We start from the raw sequence: 11,080 nt of genomic DNA on the forward strand, positions 1-11,080 counted from the left end.
AAAGACTCACCCTAGCCCACTTCGGTCAAGCAGCTCATGTTCTTTCAAGCGCTTCTTCTTCTTCTTCTTCTTTTTTTAATACAGAAGTATTTTTAAATTTAATTATGTGAAACACAAAATGCTGACTTGACATATATTCACATGTAACTCTTTCTCTCACGTTTACAGCTCAACAGATTGGTGAATCCAGAGGAACTGCTATAAACACTATATACTGTATCGGTATTTCAAAGGTTTATTCCAACCCATTTCTTCTTTTATACTCTAAAACATCTTCATTATGCTGTTGGATGAGATAGATACACAAGAAGATGGAGGTGCCCAAGGTCAGTCCAACCTTCAGCCAGTCAGGTCTGCCAAGTGGCGATTCCCGAATGTAGAATTTTGACCGCGCTGAAAAGCTGCTCCGGAGCCTGGCCGAGACCACCAGCTTGGACAAAGGGCGCAACAAGGCGGACGACGCCATCTTGCCGGGCTGGGCTCCTCCTCCTCCAGCCCCGCCGCTCCCGGGGGGTCGGTGTCCGGCCGAGCGCCCCCTGGCGGGCAGAGGTGCGGAACTGCGGGCGCTAACCCCCTCTTTGAAGCACTTCTGACACGCTCAGCACCCTTATGTCCTTGGCGCTTGTGAGTATTTGGGCTTTCCCAACAAGGAGGATGACCTGGTCCCTACAGTTTATTCCCTACTGCTTGGCCTTCAGACAGTGTACTCACCGTAAATGAATCCAAGGAAAAGATCGGATTCAAGATCAGATTCAAAGGTAAGTGGAATTTGATTTGATAAGGAAATATATTTACCTCTTAAATGTTAGATTCATATGCATTAGAGCAAGTTAAAATTAACTTTAATATTACTAATATTAATAATAATGTTCAACACTACCATGTTTAATGCCATGGTGGTAATGTAGTTACTGAGGCTTTGCTGAAACATGACAACTGCTAATAACTGCTGCTTTTTGAATGCCTACTATGTGCCAGGGGATTTATGTACATTATTAGTCTTCTAAAAACTCTGTCAGATGTGTAAACCTTGTAAGATATAGGGACTCTGGCAAAAAAAAAAAAAAAAGGAAAAAAAGCCCAAGTAAATTGCTTAAGAATGCCCAAGTAGTAAGTGGGAGAGATGGGCTCAAACTTAGGTCTGTCTGACTCCAAATCCCATGAGTTTCCACAACAATGTGTTATCATTTTGCTATTGTTCTCTAAGAAGAAGGAAAATTATTTTAATATATTTGGAAACAATATTTTTTTATTTTAAGATTTTGCAAGGCAGAATAGGAACATAATCTATCATAAAAGTATGTTTGGTATCGCAAACTCCAGGAAAATAATGGACGCCTTTCTAAAGGATGCAGCAATTCTCCCCCACTGATTTCGCATAGCATTCATCTACAGAATTTAACTTTTTCTAGATTCCTGGAGGAAAAATCCCTCCTTACATGATAAAATTAAAGGCATATTCATAACCAAAAATTCCTCTAGGCAGAATTGAATTTTAAAACTTCCAGCAAAAAGAGGCTGACGTCTCAGCAGAAGGTAAATAAAGATACTTTCTGCATCTTCTACATTAATTGACACTCATTTTAAAATATACTAATTAGTTGATGGACAGTGAACTAAGGAATTTTCACCTTCTAGTAAATTATGTGAAGTAGTGGCACCTACAGACAATGTACGGTATTGCAGTCTAGCATCATTAGAAAGAAATTCTAAAGACTTTAATATAGGAAGAACCTGTTTTGTCAGGTTTTAATTTGTATTTATTTATTTTAAAATTTATTTATTTTTTACTTTTTTAAATTTTTGGCTGCGTTGGGTCTTTGTTGCTGTGTGCCGGCTTTCTCTGGTTGCAGCGAGAGGGGCTACTCTTCGTTGTGGTGCACAGGCTTCTCATTGCAGTGGCTTCTCTTGTGGCGGAGCACGGGCTCTAGGCACGCAGGCTTCAGTAGTTGTGGCATGCGGGCTCAGTAGTTGTGGCACGCGAGCTCTAGAGCACAGGCTCAGTAGTTGCGGCAGACAGGCTTACTTACTCTGTGGCATGTGCGATCTTCCTGGGCCAGGGCTTGAACCGGTGTCCCCTGCATTGGCAGGCGGATTCTTAACCACTCTGCCACCAGGGAAGCCCCTGTTTTGTCAGGTTTTTAAAATTACAGAATGCATCTTCCTGGAAAAATACACTATGTCTGGAGTATAAGTAGTTACAGAGTATGCATGGCACATCTTTCTGACATCTCAATTTTATTCGACATTTATATACGAAAATAAATGTTTATTGTGACTTAGATGGCACAATTAGCCTGATTTTTTTTTTTTATCTATGATGGAAATCTTCCAAAAGTGTCTCTGTTTCAAACACATTCATTTTCGTCTTGCTATTAGAGGTTCTTCAGTGGAAAACTTTTAGAAATACTGGATCTAGCTCATTCCCTTTGTTTGAAAGATGAGAAAAGTCATGTTCCAGCTTGTGTCTAGGCTCAGAGAAAAGTTCAGGGAAGACAGACTTACAGACTCTTATTCTTCATTCTTTCCATCTGAATTTACCACAGGGTCCCCGTTTGTATGGTAGATACTCGATCCAAATAGAAAAAAAATGTTCACTTTGGGGAATCACAAACACGTGGTCAAAAGAATTTGGGGAACGTGAGAAGTTCTATAACCTCAGAATCACTGAAAATTGGTAGCAATGCTACAATAAAAATCTCTCATGGAAGAAATTCTGCAAGTTCTCAAAGGACTGTGAGTGACGTCGAGCAATTCCAACAGCAAGCACGTCTTCTTGCTGATCATCAGTCTCTTTTTGCTGGAAGTTTTAAAATTCAATTCTGCTTAGAGGAATTTTTGGTTATGAATATGCCTTTAATTTTATCATGTAGGACAGCAATTAAATCACCAGCATTAGCTTTATAGCACAGTTAACATTCTGAAACACATCTATTCCATATAATGAAAGATACTCAAATTTAGGCCAAATTTTTAAGTTCAAAGAATAGCTTTAAAATAAGACTGCCAATGAGTGTTTATTGTTTGATGTGCAGCTAGTTAGATATCCAGATTTTTGGGGTCATACATGTCTTTGTGTTCTACTTTGCTTTATCAGAAAGCAAAAGGACTTAGATGTGGCCTAACAGTAGACAGATAACTTCAAAATTTCCAAATGATTCTTCAAAATGAAATCATAGACTGAGGTTGGCAAAAATAAGAACTGAAAATATGTAAGGATCATTACTACAGCAGATAGCCAAGCCAGGCTCAAATGGGTGCAAATTAGCTGTTACCATGTTGCTGAAGAGGCACGCATTTGGCTTTTAGTCAAAGCGACGTGGTCAACATGGAAACATTATTGTTGCACATAACTAGTGTTTCAGATGTAGGGAGCCTCCAGGGTTTGTTAATTCAGCAACTTAAGAAAGCCATTAAATACCCAGAATTATTCTTTTTCTTCTATCAGCCTTGCCATCTGGGATAGGCCCTTTCATGCTCGCAAAATGATTCTGTCTGCAAACTTTACATCCTCACACATCAGTGTCCAGAGGAAAAACAAACTCAAGAGCCCTCTCTCACATGTCTTTCTTAAGAGCTTAGAATCTTTCTCCAGGAGTTATTCCAACAGATTTCCACTCGTGCCTTATTAGATTGGGATCAGGTATCTCTTTCCAGCTCAATCTCAAAATGGAAAGGGAAATTGAACTACTGTGTTATGATCGGTTGAAGGCAATCAGGATTCACCCTCTTGGGGCTGTGACTGGGGCAGGACTAATCTTTCCTGAGCCCTAATACCTGCATCAAATATGGGTTCTACAGAAGGGAAAAGGGCTCTTGGCAAAAAACCAAGTGTCTCCTACACGGCACATCATAAAGCAACAGAAATTAACATCCCCAAGGATCGATGGGGAGAAACTTTTAGCATGGAAGGTACCTTGATATAAAATAGAATGTATAGGGACTTCCCTGGTGGCGCAGTGGTTAAGAATCCGCCTGCCAATGCAGGAGACATGGGTTCGAGCCCTGGTCCGGGAATATCCCATATGCCGTGTAGCAACTAAGCCTGTGTGCCACAACTACTGAGCCTGCGCTCTAGAGCCTGTGAGCCACAGCTACTGAGCCCGCGTGCTGCAACTACTGAAGCCCCTGCACCTAGAGCCGGAGCTCTGCAACAAGAGAAGCCACCGCAGTGAGAAGCCCACACACTGCAACGAAGAGTAGGAGTGGCAACTAGAGAAAGCCCGTGCACAGCAACGAGGACCCAATGCAGCCAAAAAATAAATTAATTTAAAAAAATAGAATGCATAAGTGAAAGATATGCTTAGAGGACTTAAAGAAAGGAAAACACATTAGGTCAGTGTTTCCATCTATCCCTTCTGCTATCTGGGAATTTTATCTCTGACTCCTAATCACCAAAGGCAAAGGCAGACTAACATCTTAAGGCTACTTTTCTCAGCTAGTATGTATACAAAGTACAAGAAGGATAATGACTTGTCTTGCAAAATACTGGGACAGCAAAAGGGTTTTGGTCCAGCTGCCCCTTTCCCCAGCACAACTCCATGGGTTCTTTGTGCTTACACACACACACAAATTCATAAAGGCTGTTTCTAGCATTGCTGTGTGCCTGATCTTGGGTTGTGACATCCTGTGGGAGAAGGGGCACAGGAGATGAAAAGGAAAGTGTTTGTTCTCAGGAAGAATTGTGAGCTCTTTGGGTTCTATGAATTCAGTGTAAGGGTCCTGTCAAACAATGTAGATTATGTAGATAATATAATGGAAGTTTATGTTGATAATTGCATTTATAGTGCATATTCTTATCATGTTCTACATTATGGTGACAAAGTAGATTATAGGATTTTTTTCCTCAAACAAGATTGAAAAGGTCAAAGGGATGTTATTTTAATAAATCTCTAAGCCAGAATCACATAACAGTTTCATGTGAAGAAGAATTCTTAACCTTCTCTGTGGGAACTTGAAAAACATGAAAGAAAGGCGAACCTCAAGACTTTCTACTGAAAAAAACTGGTTATAAACATTTTTTAGCATAAAAGAAAATTGTACTTGGATATCCTATCTAATAGTGATTAATGTCCTAAAATTATATTTAGCTAAACCATATTTAGCTGTACTAAAGAAAGCTCAGGCTCCTTTCAGATCTAATATGATTCTAAGAATTCTAAGATTTTATGTATTATTTAATGTTGTTCTTTTTGTTACTGAGTATTTGAAAACTACACAGATTCATAAATTTAACAACTATTTATTCAGTAACTCATACACGCCAGGCACTGTTCTGAGTGCTTGGGAGACATTTGTGAACAAAAGTAGACAAAAGATTGAAGCCCTTGTGAGCTAATATTCTAGTGAGGAAAAGAAAGACCATGAATGACAAACATAACAGATTAATAGATATACTATGATAGAAGGTAATAAGTGCAATGGGGGAATACAGAGCAGGGTGAGAAAATCTAGAGCATAAGAGACATTGCCTCTTTTTTTATGTTTTTTTTTAATTAATTTTTATTGGAGTATAGTTGCTTTACAATGTTGTGTTAGCTTCTACTGCACAGCAGATGTTGCCTTTTTAAATGAGGTGGATAGGGTAGACCTCATGGTGAAAGATGTATGTATATCTTATAAAGTTGTATGTGTATATATAATATAATATATATTTACATGAGTATATAACTACAAGCTACGTTAAAATTAAATATTAACTATATGTATGTTTCTACACTGAAAGTCTATTAATATATTTCCCACTAATTTAAAATTTGCGATTAATTCAAACACTGCATTGGTTAAAATTTTATCTTTGTGTTTTCCATGAAGAGCTTTTAATAGCATAAAATGACTTCAAAGAATGTTTTTATAATATTTTTTGTTTTTCTTGATTCTAACAGCTTGCTTATGTTAGGAAATTCAGAATATTAAAAAGAAAGAAAATAAAAATCACCCATAATCCCACTGCTCATAGATAAATACTAATATTTTAGAAAAATTCCTCCCTTTCTTCATACCTGTCCTTTTTCCTCTTTCCTCCCTCCCTCTCCCCTTCCTCCTTCACTTCCTTCCTTCCATTCTTCCTTTTATCCACCTACATAGAATTAAAAATTATTATATAAATGGATAGGTTTTTTGTTTTAATTGAGGCTATGCATAGGTCTTCAATCTCTTATCTGAAAACTCTGGAACCAAAATGTGCTTGAGAATTGATTGGGTATAGAAGGGTAATTTTATATAAACTGTACATTACATAATATCCCTAGTGTGGTCTGGGGCAGGACCCTGCAATAAAATACATTAATAGTGAAATGTTTGTTCATAATATATGAGATTAATAAAGACTATAAACAGCCTCATATGAGTTACAGTCATATTTTGCTATTAATTGACTCACAGTTCATCACAGTCTCTTGTTTTTCTGAGCTTATTAGATTTCAGAATTGCAGATAATGAATTGTGAACCTAAGCACATTTTTTTAAATAGTGTCGCTTCTTAAAGTTATATTTTAGAAAAAATTTTAAAAAAAGAATTTTTTTAAAAGTTATGTTGACATTCTATCATGTTAAGGTTTTATAAACAATTTTGATAGTGACAAAATAGCTTACATATTAAAAATGTATTAAATATATTTTAAGCATGTTAGTCAATTGTTCACCATATTTGATGTATATGTTTTTCTAGTTTATGTTTACCTATTAATGTTGTTTTTAAAAATATTTACAGATATTACATGTATCAATAAATACCACATATGATACTTGTGGTGTCATCATACTCATGGCTGCATCCGTAGACCAAATCTGTAGATTCTTTTTTGTTTGTTTCACCTTAGGGTTCACTTTAATGAAGTGAATAGTGTTGCACATTCTATGGGTCTGGACAAAAGTATGATGACATATGTCAATCATAATGTCAAAGTATTTTCACTGCTCATAAAAACTTCTGGAATCTGTATTCCTCTCCCCTCTCCCCCCAAACTACTGACAACCACTGATCTTTTTATTTTTTCCACAGCTTTGCCTTTTCCAGAATGGCATATAGAATCTATTTTTCTTTTTTTTCTCCTTGAAAAGAGAGCTTCAATGCCTTTATGTCTATAAGACCACTCATGGCCCACCCATGTGTGGACTGGACAGGCTCCAGGTGGCAAACTCCCCCACTAAATACTGTAGCTTTTCTTCCAATATTGAGCCGTTCCACTGGTCCTGCCCAGCAGCCACGTGGAGGACGTGTGTTGGATATTTGTTGGGTATTTTGTGCCCCTTGTCACAATGAGCCCAGATTCCTGTCAAGTGTGTTGTAAACAGACGAGCCATTTCTTCACGCTCCCTACTCTGAGCCCCTATAAGATGTATTCAGTTATGTCTTTAAGATTTTATTTTTTTCCTTTTTACCCCTCAATCCATCTAGAATAAACTCTTCAGCTACAATGTAACTTCTAAACAAAAACATTTTAAAGATACATTATAGCTATATAGCTATATAGTTATTGTAGATATATAAACATGAGCATTTGCACATGGTATAAGATTTTGACAGGTACTTTCTGAGGATCCTCTCTGACTTTTGGGAGCCATCTGGCTCAGAGAGCTGCTCTCAACCACGTGGAAGGTTTAGGATTAGAGCCCTGACCCTGTCAGTAAGGACCACGTGGCCCAACACTGCAGCTGCTGGGTCAGTATGAGGAAGGTCCTTAGTCAAGAATTATCTTCAAAAAATCGAAGACAGTGATTTCCAAGTGGATGAAAAAGTGAAGAAAGAAAAGCAGTTTTTTCTTAAGAAAGTTCGTGAAGAGTGGAAAAAGAAAACCCAGTGATTTCAGTGAATGCCAGTATAGCAGAAGAGAGGCAGCCCCTTTCTGCGCCAGCTAACAGGACGCTAGTCAAGAACACAGAGAAATGTCTTAGACCGTGAACTGTGTGTGAAGATTCAGAAACTCCAAAAAAGAACCTGATGATTCTTATTCCATAAAGAGCCACAACAGATGGCCTTTCTCAGAAAAGTGTTCTCTGCTGGCCTGGTTGATAATCGTAATGTAGTTTTGTAGTGGCTGCTAATTTACCAAAGATGACCTCAATGCTTCAGACATTGACACTTAAGTATAAAGGAACTTCTGGCCGTAATGTCCCTGCGGTTCCCAGTGAAGAGAAGCTGATTAGTTTTGCTCCTGGAGTGTCAGATGATGGATGTTCTTTGATGTCGTCCTTTCTCCATTACACTAATAAACCCTCAGCCTTTCCTCTTTCTGCCAACTGCCTCCTTCCCCTTGCAAAAGCTTAGTAATATCAGAAGATTGTGATGAGGTCAATTTAGATGAGAATGGGAGAATAATTTTTTAAAGTTTACCACACTCTGAGTTCTGCTTCTTATTCTAGCAATCCTCAGTCCAAGAACATGTAAATGCCACACTGGCTTGACTGTTGCTAACTTTTACAAGCTGCAATGTAACATCCTTCGCAATCAGTTTGGACTTCACTTATAAAGAATTTGAAATGTACTCAGGTGGTATGTTTATTGGTGCAAAAAAACTTTCAGAAAGTCATCAGAAGAAAAAAATTTTTATCAGTTTAGTTTTTCTTTTATTGTTAATTTTTTGTTGGATTATTGTCCATCAGACTATTTAATTCTGTACTTTATATATATATAAGATTTAACATATATATCATATATAAATTGTTTTTACATATTATCTATAAAGGGAAAACATCTGGCATATATGTTTCTTGCCATTAATTTCCTCTTTTACTTAAACAAATAGCTTCAGGTGTATCTTTGGAGTATCTGTACTTCCAGTTTTTGAAATAATCTAATTAGGAACTAGGAGGCATATTCTATTGAAACTAATCGACAATCTGATTGTCTTTTGGAATTTGGAGTTGTCTTGCAGACATGAACATCAAGAGTGTGCCTTGGATCTCCAAGATGGCTCTATATAAAGTGACATATGTAAGTTCAGCTTGCAAACTAGGCTATAACATAAAAAGTCCTCATTCTGCAAATTGCTAACCCCATATCCACACCTGTGATTTAGCTTCTCCTTGAGTGATATGATTTGTTTTTCTAAAGAAGGTAAATGTGAAAACTGGAATCTGAGTTTAACTTGAAATTCCTCAGAACTGCAAGATAGAATAAAAATTATGAAAAGAATTTTGTGTAATAGCCAAAATGTAAAATGCTCTTAGGTTTTAAAAGTAAACACTTCTGGCTCATGTAGCCCTTGGCTTTGAACTGTGGCCTATATATAATGAAACGAATAACTTTCAGATTTTTAAACAGAAAGATAAACTCTCAGGGAGGCGGGCTCTTTGCATGGTACCATTGCTACATTCTAACTAACCCTAGATATGGGAGCACTTTAATGTATTTTTTAAAATGAAAATATATACTACTAAGAAATAAGGTATTTATAATCACTTTACCATAAATTAAGACATTATAAAGCCACTTATATAAAAGATAATGTCATTTAATTTTTGCATATTATTTATACAAGGCTACCCCTGAAAGTTGACTGAAAAGATAAATGAAAGTATAATGCCAAAAAAATGACAAGTGTTTCTCCATTATCTCCTTGTATGTCAAGTTGTCCAGCATTGGTTGGTATTCCCTCTACAGTTCCTTTGTAGACCAATTGATTTTTTTAGTTTAGAAACTTGTATGAGACTTTTTTAAAGTTTATGATTACTATTTTTGTAATACAAATAGTTTTTTCAGAGTGTCTGTATAGTCTTTATTTTAGTTCATTCTGTCTGGATCAAGATGAGCTCTTTTAATTTGCATGCTTTGATCCATTTTCAGTTGCTTTCAAATTGAACATCGTTATCACTCCTTGTTGGGTTTTCCTGGGGCTTACATCTTGATTGGTCTGCCCCTCTGTCTATCACCATCAACCTGGAACATCCCACCCATTCTTCCCATCATCTGCAGCTGTGTCTTCCTCAACTGGGTCTATACCACCCACCCTATGGGTGTGCTGTACTTCCTTTCCTGTACTTCTAGCCTGTCGCAGCCACTGAAGCTAACCCTATGTCTTTGAGTGGTATGTGATAGGATAACCCTTTCTGTGTTTGAGCCACTCTTTTAATAAGCATAATATATCTAAACTTAACAGAGAATAATCACTTTTTATGCTTTTGTCTTGCAGAGATAATCTTTGGATGGCATCTGATTTTTGTGTTAATTCTATTTATGGTATCTTTATCAACATGACTTAAATTCTCCACAAGCTGGGAACAGTTCACAGAGTGAGTTTCGTAACTTGCAATTTCACATGAAAAGATCTGAGAACTCCTACAGTAAAAGCTGGGTTGGACAAAGCATTTCTTATGTTTATGAGGAAATCCTTTCCTGCACAGCTCCTATTTTTCCTCCTATCAAGCACATTTTGGGAAACATTACCCAAGAGAAATTTCTTTAACCGTCACAGTAAGCAAAGGGGGCTAACATATGATGAAAACCACCCAACTGCCAAACATCACATATTTGATATCATTTAACTTTTTACAAAAATCTGAGATTGTTTTCTTGTCATTTTTCAGTTATGAGAACTGAGGTTTATTAACATCAAGCACACTTGCTCACATTCATACCTGTGCAATCAGGGCCAGAATCTGTACCTGACTCCAAATCCCGTGCTCTTTCTACAAAATTTTCTACAAAACTTACTCGTTCATTACATTCTTATTTGATAGAAGTGAATCTCTTGAAGATCTCAGATAAAAGCTCTTAAATTATCTCAATTATTCCTATTGGGAAAAAAACTCCTATTTTTACCTGATGATTTTTTTCATTTTACTGGAAAGCAATCAGTGGAGGGTGAAGGCAATAGATGCTAAATAATTTGGTAATAAAGCAAGAATAAATGTCTAAATGTAAATTAAAAGTTTGCTAAACATTGTTAGTGGTAATTTCTTTTGAAAAACATGACAAGCTGGAAAAAATTAAATTTATGAATATAAATTTATGTCAGAAACATTGGCCTACCACTTCCTTATATTAAGAAAAATCATTTTAACTTTGTTTGTAAAGTTTCTTAGTGCCTAATCTATGTCCTGGGATTAACTTTAATGTTTTACGGGAAAGATAGATTTC

At 36.8% G+C, this 11,080-nt stretch overlaps 2 pseudogenes; both read right to left on the reverse strand.

The window, feature by feature from the left end:
* Nucleotides 1-235: 235 nt before the first annotated feature.
* On the reverse strand, nt 236-466 carry LOC112399808 (NADH dehydrogenase [ubiquinone] 1 subunit C1, mitochondrial pseudogene; annotated as a pseudogene).
* A 6,752-nt stretch (nt 467-7,218) lies between these two features.
* On the reverse strand, nt 7,219-7,335 carry LOC112399828 (uncharacterized; annotated as a pseudogene).
* Between the last annotated feature and the right edge of the window lie 3,745 nt (nt 7,336-11,080).

Source organism: Neophocaena asiaeorientalis, unplaced genomic scaffold (assembly GCF_003031525.2).
Source record: "Neophocaena asiaeorientalis asiaeorientalis breed wild unplaced genomic scaffold, Neophocaena_asiaeorientalis_V1.1 scaffold65, whole genome shotgun sequence".
NCBI classification, from domain to species: Eukaryota; Metazoa; Chordata; class Mammalia; order Artiodactyla; family Phocoenidae; genus Neophocaena; species Neophocaena asiaeorientalis.